This window comes from Sebastes fasciatus, chromosome 2, assembly GCF_043250625.1.
Source record: "Sebastes fasciatus isolate fSebFas1 chromosome 2, fSebFas1.pri, whole genome shotgun sequence".
In the NCBI taxonomy this organism is placed as follows: Eukaryota; Metazoa; Chordata; class Actinopteri; order Perciformes; family Sebastidae; genus Sebastes; species Sebastes fasciatus.
The window spans coordinates 2,157,925-2,178,584 of NC_133796.1; the positions used below are offsets into that span (position 1 = coordinate 2,157,925).

The following is a 20,660-nucleotide window of genomic DNA, read 5'->3' on the forward strand; positions in this document are numbered from 1 at the left end:
GGTGGGTACCGATGGATTCATCAGGTTTTCTAGTTTCATATGATACCAGTATCTTCACTCTAGCTTTACAACTTGAGCCCGCTACAACCCTCGATAGATGGAATAGCAGCCGGGCCTGACGGATTTATCGTCCCCCTGTAACCCCCCAGTATGAGAACCAGAGGACTAGCACCTCATACATGAGATCTCTGCTTTATCTCAAGTTTTCTGTCAGTAGGTTTTTGGTTTTATAAGAGAAAAGGCTTCAAGGATGAAGACTACAGTAGCTGGTGGGTTTAGTAATCAACTGTCCTTCCTCTGATGAAGAGGATCACCTTTCATCAGGACTGTTTCTGATGCAGCAGACAGACCGTTGGGCCTGTATGAACACATCTCTTCTAAACCTGCACCAGGTGGAGAGTTCTGTTCTGTTTCCTCCTGCTTTCCTTTCACTGTCTTCCACTCTCCCTTTAACAAAAGCGTTTTGCTTTAGATTAGCCTTCATCCAACAAAACACAATCTCCACAGCGTCGACTCGACACAGAGCGCGCTGCGTTCTCCTGCACGCTGCTACAACTGCACAAGAAGCACGGAGTGGTTTGGGAAGCACTCGGTCAGAGCGTCGTGTTAACAGAAGCAGTCCGAGGCGTTTTGTTTTTGATCCAGATAAGATAAGAAGAGGCAGCGCCGTGTGATCCGCCTCCTTCACTCCTTCGCTCCGGCTCCGTCTGCAGCAGATTATTAGAGTTTGGGAATAAATGGCCTCTGAAGTCAGAGCAGCTCGAGAGGATCCACCGCCGGCGTGTCATCACAACACATGAAAACGGCTGCTAGAATTGTGTGTGTGTGTGTGTGTGTGTGTGTGTGTGTGTGTGTGTGTGTGTGTGTGTGTGTGTGTGTGTGTGTGTGTGTGTGTGTGTGTGTGTGTGTGTGTGTGTGTGTGTGTGTGTGTGTGTGTGTGTGTGTGTGTGTGTGTGTGTGTGTGTGTGTGTGTGTGTGTGTGTGTGTGTGTGTGTGTGTGTGGAGGCGGCTTCTGGAGGCGTTTCCATCCCAATTTAACCAAACATCTCCAACAAGAATATTCCACTTGATAAACTAGATGACGTGTGGTTCCTGTGTAACCTGCAGCTCCACTACTGTAGTAATATACACCAGTACATCCAGCAGGACGCTCTGAGGTTAGTATCTGTGGAGTCTTGTTAGGTCGGTTCACTGTCTCTTCTATCCCAAATCATTCTGCCTCCACATTAATGCTTCAGTAGTAATAATTCAATAACATATTATATAATAGTATAATACTCGCAGGAGCCATTTTCACAACATTTATTCATAATGGAGTATTTTCATATTGCACTATTGCTAATTTCAGGATCTGAATCCGGGCTCAACATTAATGCTTGCCTTGGGTAAACTAAACTCTGTGTTCGGGCAAATGAAAAATAAACGTGATCTTTATTAGGGTCAAAATATGCAATCTCTAGATCGTCTTTCGTTCGAGTGCCCCGAGTACGCTCCGCAGCTCCGGGAGTGTTCGGTTGTACTTAGCTCCATCCCTCTCGTGTCACTTCTGGTCGCAACAAACCAAGATGGTGACGACCAAAATGCCAAACTCGAGGCTTCAAACCCCGTAGTCCACAAACCAAGAAGTCTCACATCTTTGATGTTACAAATGTTATTCATAAGAGTGTTTTCAGATTTGCCATCTCTATGTTAAAGGTTTTTTATCGAGATCAGGCAACAACCACTCTACAAAGGAGAGGGAAAGACTGTAGTCATGGTGACATGAAGCTGTTGGTAGGAGACGGGATGTAAACTAGGGCTGTCCTGGTGTTTATTTTTTTCAAATTTCTTTATTTATCCTGATTTTAGTGCTGTAAAAATAAGCTTTATAGATACTATACTAATACTCGTTTATTGTTAAATGCGGAACACAGAAGAGCAACGCGGCGTAGCGTTCATTTCAGCTGAGACGCTGGGTTCTGTTTAGAAATACGTACAGAAACAACGTAACAGAAGTACGGAAAAAACGTCACAAGTGTAACTTCAAAATAACTCGACACCACAACCAGTCTCCTGGTTGAAAGTCCTGTGTTTGTTGGACCCATCCACCTCCCCTCCGCCCACCGTCAGCTCTCTTTCTCTCTTTCTACTCGTCGTCACTAGACGCTCTGAGCGTAGCATATTTCTGTTTACATTGCAGTCCGTACAGACTGCACGGCGTACAAATGACACGGCAAAAGCAAAGGCGCTCTTATTGCACGTTAAATGACTTGTGGATTACTGTGTCATTCATACGGCATTCAGTGCGACCGTGCAGGCTGGTAAATATACGACGCTCCCATTGCAAAGAATTCACAAAAGAAAAATAAGTGTTCATAGCTGTTCCATCCTCTGCGGTCAACAGCCCAGATGTGCGCTGTGGAAATGTCTGACACTTTGCTTCTGAGGAAGCGTAGTCTGACTCCCAGGATGTCGTCAGTAACTGACATTCTCCTCCCCCTCTGCTATCTGCACTAATCTGTTTCTGCAAGGTCACCGTGGCGTCAGCCCGCGCTCAGCGCCGCCCAACACCACTGTGATTGGTTTAAAGAGTGTTTTTTGACAGAGCGCTGCAGAGAAAGGTCCGGCCTATCTGAGACTATTACTTTAGCAACTTCAAGAGGTCACATGTCAAAACAACGCAGCCATAACTGTTTGAGGTGTCATATTTCACCTTGTGGTTGAAGACTTCCTATCTCAGCTTTATGGACATTTTGAAGTGAAGTCCTTTAGTTGTTGGACTGAGTATAAAAAGTCCTGCACCGTTCTACTCTTTAACCTTGTACGAGAAGTACCTCACTTTTAAATTGAAGTTGTGGAGTACGGCGATAAATCACTGTCACACGGCAGCGCCCCGATACTGTCTGACTGCACTGTATGGATCTGGAGAGAACAGTTAACTGTGTCTGTCGGAGCTGCTAGAGTAGCTAAAGTCTATCAGAGCGTGGGTGATGAAATCAGCTGAGACTGAACCGGACAGGAAATGAGCTAGAAAAAGACAAAACTAGGAGCTAAAAGAGGCTGAAATGCTCTAAAGAGCTGCAGAGATGCTGTGTGTGTGTGTCTGTGTGTGTGTGTGTGTGTGTGTGTGTGTGTGTGTGTGTGTGTGTGTGTGTGTGTGTGGTGTGTGTGAAGGTCCTCCTGTGGTTAACTCCCCGTGTTGCCCCGCTGCAGAGAAGCTGTGTGCAGAAAGCCGTCTCCTCTGACTGATTGATGTTCTCCGCTCGCGGCTGCAGATGACCTGTAAGACGTGTAATGAGCTTTTACAAGGTGACAGCCACACACTCTCCCCCTCCACGGGTTCCACACCGAGGTGACCTGACATGACCGCAGGGCATTCACCCACAATGCCTCGCTCTCCCACATGCCTAATCCCGTGACCTCTGACCCCTTCCTCTGCTCTGATTGGACAGATGACAAACATCAGAGGTCACGTGATGTGGCGATAGGGTCGACTGGGCTGCTGGGAGGCCGGAGGTCCGGCGGCTCGGTGTTTTAATTAGTTTGTGTTCTCAGGAGAGGGACAGTTTTCTGCCCTGAGGGGTGCAGAGGTGAAATAAAGCCCAACGTTATGGACCGACCACATGTGTATTAATATCTGACCACATATTAACACACAGTATTTATAATAATAGTGTGGTTTCAGATCAATAATCTGTGTGTTGCTTCTCAGTTGATCATGCACCAGTAAAATCTGGTCTACACTCGCTGAAATTGAGCCAATTGCAACGCCTTGACGTTTTACCGGTAGTAACGTTCCTACAAGGCAGCGCCTGCGACGGCTAATACAAGGGAAACATACGGGACGAATAGTCACATAAACTATTAGATTTTTTATAATTTAACGACTGTTTGAAAAATCTAAAATCACAACCCATTCCTAGTTTCCTGCTCGTATCACAAACATTACTGATAAAAGAATCTCAGCAGAAAGTCAGTGTATGAAAACGGTACGTTCACACCAAGCACAAAGCAAACCTTTTACACGGCGAGATTACATATAAAAATGCGAATAGACGTGGAATTGGCGTGTCTCTGTGTGGTGAAAGCCTCTCAGCGTTGAGATCGTCCTCCTCTCCTCACTGACGTCCTGACGTTGTTCAATCAGAAGAGGATAAATAAATCTAGTATGTGTCTGTGGTCACCCAGAGCTACGGTAGTCCATCACATCTGTCCAGAGAGCAGAGACCACAGACTGTCTGTGGTCACCCAGAGCTACGGTAGTCCATCACATCTGTCCAGAGAGCAGAAACCACAGACTGTCTGGTCACCCAGAGCTACGGTAGTCCATCACATCTGTCCAGAGAGCAGAAACCACAGACTGTCTGTGGTCACCCAGAGCTACGGTAGTCCATCACATCTGTCCAGAGAGCAGAGACCACAGACTGTCTGTGGTCACCCAGAGCTACGATAGTCCATCACATCTGTCCAGAGAGCAGAAACCACAGACTGTCTGGTCACCCAGAGCTACGGTAGTCCATCACATCTGTCCAGAGAGCAGAAACCACAGACTGTCTGTGGTCACCCAGAGCTACGATAGTCCATCACATCTGTCCAGAGAGCAGAAACCACAGACTGTCTGTGGTCACCCAGAGCTACGATAGTCCATCACATCTGTCCAGAGAGCAGAAACCACAGACTGTCTGGTCACCCAGAGCTACGATAGTCCATCACATCTGTCCAGAGACCAGAAACCACAGACTGACATATCTGGGACTTCACCAACATGTACGAAGTGAGAGTGGTTATTTCTTCCATGGTTGACGGAGGAAATGGAGGAAAGAGAAGTTGTTGGTATCCATGGAGACGAGCTCCTCCTCCTCTCCTGCATCTCGTGCGAGTGGATTGAGGTGAAAATGCACTTTGTTCTTGGTGTTGATGCAACAGTCGGCTGATTAATGATTGTAAAAGTGACGGCAGGTTTCAGTCTTGTGTGAGTTTTGTTGATGGGATGATCCTGTTTCTGTCATTTGGATCAAAGGTTGTGCTGTAAGGGAATTTTCATTTAGTTTTTCTATTTCTCTGAAAACTCTTCTCACCAACTAACGTCCTGAGATGAGGGGACTACGGGCTCTGCTGACCTGGAGGTTTCCAAGGGCACATAACTGTTACTGTAAAATACAAACACTTCCAGTGAATAGTGAACGTTGCCAGAACCTTTTATAACCGTAGTGCTGTGAGGCTGCTGCTCTCTGACTGGAGGAGAGTTCATAAACAATAAATACAAGTTTCTCTCTTCAAAAGAAACTCTTGGGATTTGTGGTGAGGTTGGAGAGAAGCTGTTTGAGTTTTACTGTAGTCTGAATGTGATAAAAAGGTTTATTCTGTCGCTGGCCTGTGGGCAGTCTGAATCCAGATTACTCTCTCCTCGTGGACAGAAGAAGTATTTCTGATTCTGAACCCACTGAGGATCATCCACGGCAGTTCTTAGGTAAACAATAATCCATACTATTATTAGACTAGTGTCCATTAAAGAGGCAATAGACATGTTTTTTGCTTTAACTTGTCATCATGAAGTCAATGTGGATTGCATAAAGTAGCAGCTATAGAACAATGACTTGCTTTCACCATGTTTTTCTGTTGATCTCCCGGGAAAATGAAGCCTCCGTTTACGGCACAAAGGAAGAGCGTCAACTAGAGCTGCAACAATTAATGGATTAGTTGTCAACTATTAAATTCATCGTCAACTATTTTGATAATCGATTTGAGTATTTATTTCTGATTGCAGCTTCTTAAATGTGAATATTTTCTGACTTTATGACAATAAACTGAATATCTTTGAGACCTTTGAGGACGTCGTCGCGGGCTTTAGGAAACACTGATCCACATTTTTCACCATTTTCTGACATTTTATAGACCAAACAACTAATCCATTAATCCAGAAAACAATTGACAATTAAAATAATGGTTAGTTCAGCCCTAGCGTCAAATATTGTTCAACCAAAACAGGATGAGGAAAGCACTCTCCCCCCCCCCAGTAGCTGTCAGCAGCTATCCACAGTTACTAAAGAGTATGAATGGAAGTTCTTCACTTACTGTCCCCAGTAGAGGAAAATGACAGACGCAGAACAGCGTGTGTCCTGTATTGTGTGTAGTAGTTGTAGTTGTATAGGCTCTGAGGAAAATGGAGCGCGATCCGGTCGTCTTTTGTGACAGCAACAATAATACCACTTGGAAACTAGAGGTGTCACGATTCTCCAAATCCACCATTCGATTTGACTTTTGATTTAAACATGCCGCTGTTAGACGATGGAGTCTTGATTGGTAAAGATCAACAGATGTAATTCATGCAGTGTAAAATGCCGCATGCATGCAGGAGGTGCAGCTGAGTATTGTAGCGACGGGGACGGCCCACATTTCCCATCATGCCTGCAGAGTCCCGAGTGCTTCAGTTTGCTGGGTCATGTTCCAAAATGCAAATGTCACTTGTGTTTGTGATGTAATGTGTCGGTTACATTTCTTGAGTCCAGCCGTAGTTTCCTTCTGACGCGACGGAAATAAAATCATTGCTGATCTTGCGTTTGTTTTTGATGACTGAGAACGGAAGATGATTTCAACCGATTTCCAATTTAGAATCTAAATTGTGTAGTTTGATTAATCGATTTGTTCAGTGATGGGAAACTAATGATGTTTGAGTTGTTTCTCATCATGTTGGGCTGATGGGCGTTAGTTGTTCTAGTCCGACAGACGTGTTTGTTCACTTCCAGATGATCAGATTTAGCTGATTCAGTTAACGGTTGATTAGCCGGCTGCTCGCCCCGTTTATCAATCTGTGTCGCGATTTCAGCTCTAAATTAAAATGTTCTCATAACCGATAGAAACGATGCTCCACACTGAAAATAAGACTTGAAGGTTGCCAGCGGCTCCAAACATCACCGCCTCCACCGCCCTCCCATAGTGCTTTGCTGTCCTCTTCTTCATATAGAGAGTAAATGATGAGGCCCTCCCCCCCGAAGCCATCCACCGCGTTCTGTTGTGACTGCTGGAGAGATGAGATGGGAGGAACGAAGGAGGGAAAGTGACGAACGAAGATTGAGAGAGACGACATGTGATCGGTCCAGTGAAAGGCTTTTATTAATGGATGTGTGTGAGTCCGTCTCCTCATCTCACCCCCCCACCCTCCTCCGTTTGCTGTCAGAGAGACGGATCTCTGCTGCTGGACGAGAAGAAACGAAGCCGAGGAAATGAACTCACAACTATACTTAATCATTTACCTCCACCTGCTCTCCTCTCCGGCCTCTCCGGGCCTCTCCCTCTCCCTCTCCCTCTCCCTCTCCCTCTGCCTCTGCCTCTCCCTCTCCCTCTCCCTCTCCCTCTCCCTCTCCTTCTCCCTCTCCCTCTCCCTCTGCCTCTCCCTCTCCCTCTCCCTCTGCCTCTGCCTCTGCCTCTGCCTCTCCCTCTCCCTCTGCCTCTCCCTCTCCCTCTGCCTCTGCCTCTCCCTCTCCCTCTCCCTCTCCTTCTCCCTCTCCCTCTCCCTCTGCCTCTCCCTCTCCCTCTCCCTCTCCTTCTCCCTCTCCCTCTCCCTCTGCCTCTCCCTCTCCCTCTCCCTCTCCCTCTGCCTCTGCCTCTCCCTCTCCCTCTCCCTCTCCCTCTCCCTCTCCTTCTCCCTCTCCCTCTCCCTCTCCTTCTCCCTCTCCCTCTCCCTCTGCCTCTCCCTCTCCCTCTCCCTCTGCCTCTGCCTCTGCCTCTGCCTCTCCCTCTCCCTCTGCCTCTGCCTCTGCCTCTGCCTCTCCCTCTCCCTCTCCCTCTCCCTCTCCCTCTCCCTCTCCCTCTGCCTCTCCCTCTCCCTCTCCCTCTCCCTCTCCCTCTGCCTCTGCCTCTCCCTCTCCCTCTCCCTCTGTCTCTGCCTCTGCCTCTCCCTCTCCCTCTCCCTCTCCCTCTGCCTCTGCCTCTGCCTCTCCCTCTCCTTCTGCCTCTGCCTCTGTCTCTGCCTCTCCCTCTGCCTCTCCCTCTCCCTCTCCCTCTCCCTCTCCCTCTCCCTCTCCCTCTCCCTCTCCCTCTCCTGCTGTCTGACATCTGAGCCGAGATCTCAAAAAATCAAATCGTGAAGCAGCTTCCTGAAAGCGACGCCTCTCAGCACTTCTGTGATTCAGCGGGACGGGACAGGCTTTCAGGAGATCAGCAGCTCGAGGGTGAAATGCAATTTCACAGCTTTTCCTGGATCTGTGTGCTGCTGAATAATTGGTGTTAAAATCAAATGAACACAAATGTAAAATGTTGGAGGGAAGAAAACGGTCTTCTTGTGCTCATCACCTCAGAAAGATGTAATAATGCAAAGACTAAAATCAATCAATCAATCAATCAATCAAACTTAATTAGTATAGTACCTTTCTTCCAGGTTAATGCAGTTCAAAGTGCTTCACAGATGGCTGATAAGCTGAGACAAAAACAATTTAACAATGTGATACTTTGAGACCGATGCACGCAAGACAATAAAATTATATAAATATAATAAAATTTAATTAAAAGCTATAATAACAGTAGTAAAATAGTGTGAAGTTAAAAACTAGCTTAATAAAAATATCAAGAAAATAGAATAGAATTGTGCAAATTAAATCCAATAAAATAAGTGATTAATAACAATAATACATAATCAAATTATATAAATTAAATACAATAAAATAAGTGATTAACAACAATAAAATAGAAGCAAATTATCTTAATTAAATACAATAAAATAGGTTATTAATAACAATGAAATAGAATCAAATTATATAAATTAAGTGCAATTAAATAGGTTGTTAATATAATAACTAAATATTTGTTTTGTATTTTTTTGTATATTAGGATTTTGTAGATGTTATTTTTTAAATGTTTTTCCTGATGTCTTTTATTAAATTATTTATTATTATTTTATTTTATATTAATATAGAAGTTTCATTTGTGGACCAAAATGTGACAATGTCAATAAAATACTAATTACAAAAAAATTAAGAAATGCAAAGAGTAGAAACAGTGAGGATCCTTTAGTCCCTCGTTCTAGAGCCCGTCAGATTACATCTTTGAGTTTAAAACATCTTGTCTTTTTTCTGTAGGGCTGCTCCCTCTTAAAGGTTCTGTTGTCAATTAGTCGTTTTTCATGCTGTTTGATGCTGAATGTTTATTTCTGAGGCTCTTCTGAGCACATCTCTGGTAAACACCAGCTCTAAAGTGTTTTATGTGATTCTTTGAGGAGAAACTCAGTTTACAGTTCTGTTGATTAAATCTACTAATCCGTTCGTGTTAAGGTCGTCGGACAGTTTGGGATCGTCGGTGAGCGTCTGTCGGTCTAGTTTCTGCAGTGTGTCCGAGTGTTTCTGCCGATTCAGCATGTTGAATCAAAGGACCGGTTAAAGCTTTATGTCCTGAGCTGACCTGAGATCAGTTAGTGATTGAAGCCTGAAAGCAGCAGACCGCCTCTGTCACCTCATCATTGATGTTGTCCTGGACAGAAATAGCAGCTTGTGACTCATGGCGTTAACAGAAGGCCGACGACGTCTCGCAGCATCAACCAGCTCTCAGATGCAGATTGTGGACGTGAACACTGGTGATGAAGTCCAGAACACGCACACGTTGGTAGAGCACAGATCCTCACAGAGGCAACGCGTAGCGCAGGTCATCAAAGAATGTGCAAAGGGAACGCCATTCATTGTTTTTAGACAACAACAACAGTTGCACCAGTTATCTCATTGGTTGCGCTTTGAAAGGTCAGCGGCAACCGAGGTCAGAGTTGTATAAAACAATATGCTCCAATCATAACATGGCAAACTGCAGCCCAACAGGCAACAACAGCTGCCAGTGTGTCAGTGTGCTGACTTGACTATGACTTGCCCCAAACTGCATGTGATTATCATAAAGTGGGCATGTCTGTAAAGGGGAGACTCGTGGGTACCCATAGAACCCATTTACATTCACACATCTGGAGGTCAGAGGTCAAGGGACCTCTTTGAAGATGGACATGACAGTTTTTCCTCGACAAGATTTAGTTTGGGGCGTTATTTAACCTCCTTCGTACCGATGCCAATGGATTCATCAGTTTTTTTTTAGATTCATAGGATATAATGCGTGCATGCGCGTGCATGTTCGCGTGTGCGTGTGCGTCCGTCCTATGCAGAGCGTGTCAGCGCTGCTGTCTGGTCCTGTTAATGCTGACGACTGACGGCCGTGACGCCACAGAGAGCAGCTTATTAAGACGAGGGACAGGAAGAGGCTGCACACTGCAGGGTTAACAGGACAGCAGCGTGTGTGTGTGTGTGTGTGTTGCATGAAAGCATCATCTGTAGGTTTGGATGAATCTCCTGAGACAAACATTCACTCTTGCAGCTATAAAGTTATTTGATTTCTTCTATTTGTCCGTCCTGAGTGACACAGATCTGATGTGTAGAAGCTCTGATTCCTGATTTGATCCAGTGAGTTTAAGTTTCCTCCCCGAGGTGAAAATGACCCAGTTCAGATTCTCTGCTCACATGTCAGTCCACGACTGATGAAACTAAACGCAATCATATTTATCAGATTTAAAATGAAACTGAAAGAGAAACAAACTTCTAGATCAGAAGAAGATCAGGTAAGAAAATATAGAAAAAGTCAAATATCGCGATGTTATGTTTTGTGATAGTGAACTGATTCTCCAAAACACTCTATTGATATTGATTTTTAATTCATATTTAACATGCAAAGATGAACTCATTGGCAAAGAGACGTGTCCTCTCAGTGGACGTGTCCTCTCAGTGTACGTGTCCTCTCAGAGTAGAGCTGTGATGTTGGATGTTACAGGGACTGTGAGCGATGCAAATGCAGATCTCTGTTCTGATTGCAGAATAAAGTTCACTTGTTTTACTCAGATGTTATGCATATGGTGGTTTGTTCTTTATACTAGGACAGTTTTCCAAAAATTAGATAACCAAATTGCAATAACAGGTAACCCCTGCATCGTGATACATATCGTATCAACAGATTCTTGCCGACACACACAGCCGTGGTGGAGACGCAGAAAATACTTCTCCATGTGTTGAAAGGTTGTGGCCAAAAGAACACGGCGTCTTTGGTTTGAGTATTTCCATCACAAAGCTTCGGCGTGGCGTCGGAACGAGCAGATGCAGACGACATCGACGGCCGTCTGGACTAAAACAACCAATTTCACACATTCATTGCAACAGAGACACGGACTGTTCCACCTTTCATGATCCTCCTCCAGCAGAGACAAACACCAACGAAGCCAGAAGGAAGAACATGTTTTAAACTGCCTTCATAGAAAACCCTGAAAAGTTTTTCTGACTTTTGGGACCGGTGTGTAAAGAAAGACGTCATCCAAGAGGAGGACAGGGCAGAGAGAGTGTGGGCGGACCGAGGCGGACTGAGCAACCTTACAGCTTCAGATTGGACCGCGGTATCTGAGCTGGAGTCGTGGGGGGGAGGGGAGCAGCTGGTAGTTTAGTAGCCTGCAGGCGCTCGTTCTGCCTCCGCTGAGTTTCAGCTGCAGCTCCACCTCATGATGGTCCATTGGTTTTCTCTCTCACCCTATTGTGGTATCGAGCCGTGCACGTGGAGGCCATTTTGGGTCCGGTTCCACTCTAGTCAGATTCATCTTTCATCGGTCTAAAGGTCCTGACAGACCGAGCCGACGGTCGGACAGTTTGGAGCGGCGGAGGAGCTCGTCGGTGAGAGAAATCCCTCTGATTGGCTGTTCAGCTTTAACGAATCAGTGCACGAGAAGAGAAACGGACGTGAGGAAAGCCAACATGTGAAGTCAAGACTCTCCTCATGTTTCATCTTCATCTCATCTGATCATTCCAGATGTTTTCACAGCGACATGAACATCTGGAATGAAGCTAAGCGGTGAGTGAGAGTGGTGTGAAAATGGTCGGCAGACGCCGCTTTATTTCCTGTACGTATCATAACAGCTTGTTTATCCCCTGTCCTCGCTCTTCCTGTTCCCCTTTCTGAATGATGAATACAGACTAGCGCCGCCTGCTGGTGTGGAGAGTTATTTCCTCTAAACGCAGCAGCAGAACGTACGTGCTAACTCATTATTATAAAGTATAAAGTGATGGAGGTGGATGGGACAACGAGGGACGAAACTGATGAACTCTCTCCAGATGTTTTGACAGATTGTTCGCGTGTCCGTCCTTACTAGCAAAAGACTTGTTTCACTTTTGGCAGCGATCATCGTCTACGGTCCGTTTTGTTCTCTCCGCCATCGTGGCTAAGAGCAGGGTCTCTGGTCCGATAGCAGAACCAGTAACGTCGGGGCTCGTTTAGTACCGGGTTTTGGTACTCATCCCTATTGTGACTAACAGCGGCACACTTTGTGAAGCTGGATTTCTAGCTGCTCAGTAATGAGTCACATCGTTACCTGGATGCATCCAGTTCTACGAGTGTAGCGTAACATACAAAACATCAACATGAGACGTTTCTGTACCATAAAACTGCATGAACTGGTGATGTGTGCAAAGGTTAGTCAGCAGCTGATAGAGGAGCAGACTGATGATGGATGCACCTGTTGTTCACGACTCGTCCTCAGAGCGAGCACAGAATAAAACCTCCTGTGACAGTGAATACAAGCATGTTAACATTTCAGTGAGTTCCTGCAGTGGTAGAGGTCATACAGAGGGCACTGACGACCTCTCATATGTTGCAGAACTCTTTTACAGTTTGTGTTGTATCTCCAAAGGAGGAGAGTTATTTCACAAGAAAGTTTTGTGCAAGAAAGTCAGTTTTTAAAGGCAGGAATCTGAGTCATCTGTATCGATCCACAGCCTCGTAAAACCCCCACAGATATGTTATGGTATGTTTGCTCTGTACGACATCATCAACCTGTGTGTTTGCTCAGAAAACAGCAGGTGAAGATACGGCGGCTGATTGCTAATAATAGAGTCTCAGTAGAACCTCTGACCCGCTCTGCTGTCCTGAAGCCGACTCTGTGTGTGTGTGTGTGAGAGATAATGTTCAGTGTGTAGGCAGCCACAGAGCTCAGAAACAGACAGAAGAGCTCTTATTGTGGTATTATTTATACAGTCGGTGTGGGTGGGTAGTGCCGAGCCAGAGGGCAGCACATGTTTACACTGAAAGAGATGGAGAGAGATCCTCTCTATCGTCTCTGCAGCGCCAGCAAACACTCTGAATCTCAACTAGCTTCTTGTCTTCTCGTCCTGAAGGACACAAATCTGGCTTTTTCTTTTTTCCGTTTGCAGCAAACTTTTGGGTTTATTTTTGTAGTTTATTATTTTCCACGGCGGCGACAGCTGCGGCCGGAGGCGTTGTGATTTCAGGTTGTTCGTACATCTCAGGAACGCCTCGAGGGAATCTCCTCAAATTTGGCAAAAAAAAATTTCAACAACGACTAAAAAGTCTGTCAGATTGTGTTCATGTTGGTGATCTGGAGCTCAGATCAGCAAACTCTAGTAGAGACAGCGGGTATTAAATCATTTATTAATGCAGGCATTTGGAGGAAGACGCCGTCATCATCTTCAGTCCATATGTTAAGGAGGCATCTCATTTGGTGGTGAGTCCAGGTTCGTCTCCTGCTACTCAACATTTTGCTAGGAAATGTTCTTTTAACTAATGAAATGATAAAATGATCCGCTTCCTGTGATTGGTTTAAATGGTGTTCACACCAGAATGAACCGCTTCAGAGTTCACTTGACAGCGGACCAAGACCGCCCCTTCGAAGCGGACCAGGGAGCGGTTGTTTGGTCTGCACCGGGGTTCGATTCCTGCGTTCACACCGACCCAAACAAACCGCACCACGGGGGGTAAACGCTCCAGGGTTCGGTTCAACCGGACTAAACAAGGCTGGTGTGAACACGCCCTACATGTTGGCTCCTAAAAGCATCTGTCCTTCTATCTTTGTGATGATCATTTAGAGTGTTTAGAGTTTGGACTTTGACTCTGAGGACATTTCTCAGGTCACTTTGTCAAAGGGATATTTGAGGGTTATGATTTGTTTTTCTGGTTAAAGGATAACTGTTTAAGTGACTAATAGGGGACAACACTTTTTGAAACTGATCCAGTATTGAGAGAGGACGCTGCCGCCGCCAGCTGCTAAACCAGCTGCTAAACCAGCTGCTAAACCAGCTGCTAAACCAGCTGTAATGTAATCACCTGGAGCAACCTGGTTCTGTCAGGTTACGTTCACTAAAAGTGCTCGTCTTTGTCACAAAAACATGGGGAAATAGGTTCCTGGTTGAAATATTACACAAGTTATCCTTTAAGGTTAGAATTAGATGTAGTTTAAAAGTCGGGTTATCCTAGAAAATAAGTGCCTGTCCGTGCGGGCCGACCCTGTGCAGCCTAAATCTGAGGACATGTCCGCCTACGCAGTACTAAAGTAGCATCAACATAACCTCTTGTTCAGCTGCTGTCCGTCTCCTGTTGGAGAATATTCGTCCCTTAAATTCAATTCAGTTTATAGAGTTTAGAGCAGATCTAGACCGTACTCTATACAAGAGATCCCCCATAAGCATGCAAGAAAAACTCCCCCTTAGCGGGTAGAAACCTCGGGCAGAACCCGGCTCTGGGTCTCTCCTCCACCAAACTCTTTCTCTGTTCACCAGAGAAACTGGAGCCGGCATCTCTTCACCTTCCTCTTGTTTATGTGCCACCAGTCTGCAGTAACCTCCCCTTCCCCCCCGGTGGGCCAGTAAACCTGATCTCTGACCTCTGACCTCATAACAAGGAGGGATGTGTTGATGTTTAGTTGTCAAGTCGTCTAGAGGACAGTCACCTGATCGTCTCCCACCAGCAGCCGGAGGACCGCAGACCAGAAACACAGATGCTGTTGTTCTCGGAGTAAACTGCTGAAAGTGTTGTTGACCTTCTGACCTCTGTTGGTTAAAACCTGGTTTCATCTCAGAGGAGAAATAATGCTCTCTCTCTCTCTCTCTCTCTCTCTCTCTCTCTCTCTCTCTCTCTCTCTCTCTCGCTCTCTCTCTCTCTCTCTCTCTCTCTCTCTCTCTCGCTCTCTCTCTCTCTCTCTCTCTCTCTCTCTCTCTCTCTCTCAGGTATAACAAGTTAAAGATGTTTTGTTAGACGCTATCAGAGCCTCGCGGGTGCTGCTGCTGCTGTTGGAAGCTAAGACTCCTGGGATATGTTGTTGTTGGTTGTGTCAAAGTTCTTCTTGTTTTCTATCAGTCTGCTTCACTACGACGGCTAAACACTTTAAATGCTGCTGCTCTGTTTTAGATTTACAGTTTGCAGCCTGGTCTAGACGTTAGGTTTATATACTTCTAACTTGTGACAGAGAATATGAGTTGAAAGGAATGTAACGCCACCCGGATCACGTCTTCTATCAGCATAATGAGGAAAAGGTATAATTACTAACGGTGTTTGAGAACAACCGGCAACAGCGCATTTGTTGGGGACTATTTTCAGCGGCGGATTAATCCACATTTGGTGCTCTAGTGAGTATACAGCTAGGTTTATGGACGGCGTAGTGAAGCCGGTGCAAGGTGCGCCTGCCAGAAAATGACGTTTGTGTGAAGTTGTCGCGGTGGTTTGTCGTGCACCTCTTTTTCTGACTATGTGCCGACTGCACGCGCTGCGACTTTCATCTCAACACGGACGACTTTGAGGGAAGACCGGCCGAGCAGGTCGGCCTGTACAGACGTCTCTACATCTGTTCGTTGAGAGACCAGTCAGTCACATGACCACAGGGACAGTCACATGACCTCAGGGACAGTCACATGATCTCAGGGACAGTCACATGATCTCAGGGACAGTCACATGACCTCAGGGACAGTCACATGACATTAAATACTTGGAAAGAAATAGGCAACACACTGAGGAAAGAATACAAGAGCTCGTTTTGTAAAAGCTAACTATAATGAAAGTAGTGGCGACCCGAGGAGAAGCACCGAGAGACAGAATGTCCTTTTAGACTTGGAGGTAAGCGACAGTAATGATTACAGCTCACAGATGCAATGTTTGGCGGTACGTACGTCGGTGTTTAGTGTTTACTGCTGTTGCCAGGCAACCTACTTTCCTTTCCGGTCACACTCGTTGACTTCTTGCTTATCCACAGAATATTTAGTTTGTACGCCTCCTGGCGTTTTGGAGCACGTTGCAACGAGCAACGTGCTGAGCAACGTGCTGAGCATGCTCGTAGCGTGCGCGCCGTCTACGGAGGCCTGCGCGAGTATAAACCAAACTTTACAGCGGCCTTCTGGGTGAAAGTCTGATGTTTTTTTGACCTCCTCCCTACACGGCGTTTGTTGCTCCTTATACTTCCTGGTTCATGATTACATACAAGTTGTATGTATATGATTTACAGTGTGTTACTTTTCGTAGGTATAGGTACGAACGGTGTATGAGAACAGCCTGCAGTAGTGCATTTGTTGGGGACTACTTTCAGCGGCGGATTAATCCACATGTGGAGCTCCGGTGAGTATCAGTGTCAGCAGGACGGTGTAGGTGGGATTGAGTCAGAATGAACTACAGTGTGTGTGTGTTCATGGTGATGAAGGAAGAACAGTGATGCTCAGTGACGTGTTTTAATGGAGCTCAGAGGAAGAAGAGATCTCAGGCTGAGATACGCAGCAGATACTTATCTTAGAATATGGACGTAAAAGCTGCATCATGTTTCAGCTCTTAAGAAAGAACGATCAGAAAGATACTGAGTGAAGCTAATGGAACAGAGGAGATCTGGAAAAGGGATTTGTCTCTCAGTTTTTCTAACCTATTGCAGTGAGATATTTGCATTAGTGACTGATAATAACCTGAACTAACGTGAGGATGCAGGTAGAAGTTGTCCCGGTCTGTGCTCACAGTTTACATTACAGAAGATGATTACCGGCGTTCCTGGCGTTGCTGTGTAGAGCCCCCACCCCCCGGAGGCTACGGCTTGTTGTGTGAGTTGTTTCCGGAGAAGAGATAAGAGCTGTGGAGGTGCAGTCGGTTCCCAGCCTCCCTCCTCCTGATCCGCTCCGCTGATCTCCGTCCTTAATGGAGCATCCATCAGCGGAGCTTCGTTAGCTCTGCAGCTCAGGCATGCAGCGGCGTGCTCCGACTGGCCCGGCGCTCCTCCGGTCTGTGTACTCTTTAATTACAGAGCTCACTCCCCCATGATCCCGCTTTTGTTAATAAGGAACTTATACCTTCATGCCTCCGGGCTCAGAAGAAACAGAGGATGAGCCGGGATGAGTTCACTCCAAATGAAATCATTGTTTGGCAAATACAAAGCTACGAGCAAATCCCCGCTCGCTGCTGCAGCTACTCCAGGTGTTTGTTTAACGCCGTCTACAGCAGGAAGTCTCAGACAGAGGAAATCACTTTCCTGGACAAGTTATTTATTAAACCAGGACCTTAATCTAGAGTAGTTAAAACTGGTTTAGTTACTGTTCGACCACCGATGAACACAAACACCCCAAAGGATGTTCATGTTTTGGTGACAACAATGCAGATCTGAGCTCCAGCATGAACATGATCTCCGCTGTGTTTCCTTTATGAAATAAGATCAGAAACTAGTTTCATGAAAAATATATTTCTCACTGAAAAGGTCCATATAATCCATGTGTGTCCACTGACGGTAATCTGAGGTTAAACCTGCCACCTTGGAGGTTTAAATCAGGTCTTCACCTAGACCTCGCCACGTTCAGACTGACAGCCCAAATCTGTTTGTTTTCACATATCCAGATTTTTTTAATTGTATTTATTAGTTTATTTGACAGGGACAATACATGCAGGCATTGTTACACTTAATTAAAGTGCAACCAATGCAACGTATATAGGACTTCTAGCCTTGTCTAATTTGCAGACCTTACCCTGGTTAGGCTTTTAATAAAAAGATAATATAAATAAAAAAATGCAGAATAGCACATCATACATAAAATCACATAATACAACATCATACATTACAATCAATTTACAGATGTACTGTATGTTCCCAATCAATAATCAGTGATCACAGGTTTAGTTTAGTTTCAGTGTTTCACCTTTTCATTAAACGTTTTCAGGTCAGGTTGTCTTCTTCTTCTTCTTCTTCTTCTTCTTCTTCTTCTTCCTTCAGTGATTTAAACATGACTGATGTTGTGTTCAGTGGAAACATGGTTGAGCAGCTGGAGCTTTGTAGGCAGGATTCAGCATGAGGATGTCATCGCCCCGGGGTCGGAGCTAGAACAATAAGATTTGATGGTGTCACAGTGTATGAGATGTTTGCAGCTGTACAGGTTGTTGTAAGTTGATTTACAGAAATAACAATTCTTAAATCAACATAGGTAACTGCTCCTAGCAACCACTACCACGGTTCCTGTATCACACCTGCAGGGTGGATACTCTACTGCAGCAAAACAAAATCACCCCCCCACCAACAAGAAACCTGCTAACATGAACACAACCTCGACTCCTTTCTCCCCGTTGCTGACCGGTTGCAGGTTCATTGGTTGAAAGTGCAAAATGAGAGTTGTGCTCGCCCTCCTGCAAACACTGAGACAACCGAATCCAAACGCTTCTTCTTCTTTACTTTCAAAGACTTTTGCATTCCACAGCTTTAAAAAAAAGAAGAAAGAAAAGCGAGACAAAGCTCTTCTCTATTATTCCTGACAGTATGTAAGGTGACACCTCTCCTTTCTCCCTCTTGCTTCTCCTCTTTCCACCTTTCTCCTCCCGTCGGCCTGACGGAGCTCAACTTGTTTCAGTAAGAGAGAGGAAGGAGAGGAAGTAGAGGAAGGAGAGGGAGGAGAGGGAGGAGAGGGGGCTGAAATCAGAGCCGTGCCCTCGGAGGTGGAGGCGATTTATGGTGTGTTTGTGCACGGGGAGGAGGAGGAGGAGGAGGAGCAGTGGGAGGAGAGCAGCAGAGGGAAGGAAAAGGAGGGCATGAAGCAACGACAGAGGTTGAAGAATTGGGACAAAAGTCTGCGGAGAGAAAGAAAAGAGCTCTGAAAGAGGAGGATTAGGAGGAGGAGGAGGATGAAGGAGGAAGAAGAGCTCTCAGCTCGCTCTGCGCTGCTGAACGTGGACGTGTAACCACATGTTTAGAGCACAGCGAGATATCTCCAGGTAGGACGACAGGGCAAAGGTCTCTGCTGCTGGTTACTGGCTCACTCTGAACATTAGTTCCAGCTTGTTTCTGCAGCGTCATTCTGCTCAGTTTGACTTCAGAAGCTGCAGACGTGGACGTAAAGGACTGTTCAGTGTATTTATCTGTGTGGATATGAGGAGAAGGAGGTACGCAACTATCTTCCATTCAACGCTGAGCTTTTATAGTGCAGATTGTTCTTCCAGCTTCTCCTCTCATCAGGTTTCTGTCTGTTCATTCATCTTCTTTATTTCATCTCTCAGGCGACCGCTGACTTTTATTTATCTGTTTGCCTTTGAGACGTTATTACAGGGCGTCTTTACACCTGCTTGATTTCTTGATGTGTGTTGTGATGTGTTACAAGCTGTTTCACTTTACCTCCTGTGGTTTCTGTCCGTGCAGAATATACATCTGGTTTAGTTTGGTTTGAGATGTTTGTCTCAGTACGATGGAGATGAATGGGATTTATGTGTGGATAGTCCACAGGCCTCCCTGTGGACAGATTTAATAAGACATATGTCTCTGGTAGAAAGTCATTCCATTGAAAAAGAGATTTGCTGTTGGGTTTTTCAAATGTAATTCATCACTGCTTTGAGCAGCACAAATGAAATGCTATGACCTTCATTAGATCGGGGCGATAAGAGGGGAAGTTAAAGGTATTTGTCTCTTCTCCTCCTACAACATATCTTACCTCTCCAATCGCCTTGCCAGAATCTATATATTTGATCCATCTGAGTCTATACGGAGGTAGAAGGAAGTTACTACTTTTATTGTGGTAGTCTGAGTAACGTGACGTCATATCCGTTCCGTATCCGTCAACCAAAACAAACCTCAGAGAGTGTAAAACGTTGGAGGGTCGTCGTGGATACGACCTGCACCCTCCCATGTTAAATCCAGCGTGGTAAACACTACACATCCAGTAAAGGATGGAAACACTTTGGGTTTCACACATTGACAGGAAAAGCAGAGCTAGACAGAGCAGAGCTAAAGCTGCATGCTAACTTCCAGAAAATAAGTCAGAACAAATGCTGAAAAAAGCTGAAATGTCTGAAAATTGTTTTTAAAAAAGGCTGAAAAAATGCCAAAGTATGTCCCAAATATGGCCCAAAAACTGTCCCAAAAAGGCCAACATTTTTTCAAACAAAGGTCCAAAATATGTCCGATAAAAGGCCAATATATGTCTGAATTAAAGTCTGAAATATTTCCGAAAAAAGGCAAAAAAAAAATGAAAATAAATGTGTCCCAAAAAAGCAGAAATATGTCTGAATGAAAATTTGAAAAATGTCTAAAATATTTCCGGGAAAAAAAAGGCAGAAAAATGTCTACAAAATGTTTGAAAAGAAGTCCGAAAAAGTTAGCAGGAAGCGTTATGGTATGGCGGTAACGTTATGGTATGGCGGTAACGTTATGGTATGGAGGTAACGTTATGGTATGGCGGTAACGTTATGGTATGGCGGTGATGTTATGGTATGGCGGTGATGTTATGGTATGGCGGTGATGTTATGGTATGGAGGTAACGTTATGGTATGGTGGTAACGTTATGGTATGGAGGTAACGTTATGGTATGGTGGTAACGTTATGGTATGGAGGTAACGTTATGGTATGGTGGTAATGTTATGGTATGGAGGTAACGTTATGGTATGGTGTTAATGTT

The 20,660-nt window shown here is 45.3% G+C and overlaps 1 protein-coding gene across 3 annotated transcripts in view; it reads left to right on the forward strand.

Annotated features, from left to right (window-relative positions):
- large2 (LARGE xylosyl- and glucuronyltransferase 2) overlaps window positions 1–20,660 on the forward strand; it is an 89,537-nt gene that overhangs the window by 33,861 nt on the left and 35,016 nt on the right. The window contains exon 1 of one of the 3 annotated variants that reach the window (XM_074657483.1): window positions 18,665–19,155. The exons of 1 other annotated variant lie outside the window; for it this stretch is intronic. The gene's annotated coding sequence lies outside the window, so the exon portion shown is untranslated. Of the gene's footprint in view, window positions 1–18,664; window positions 19,156–20,660 lie in introns of those variants that run through there. One more of the 3 variants, XM_074657482.1, reaches the window with a different exon arrangement.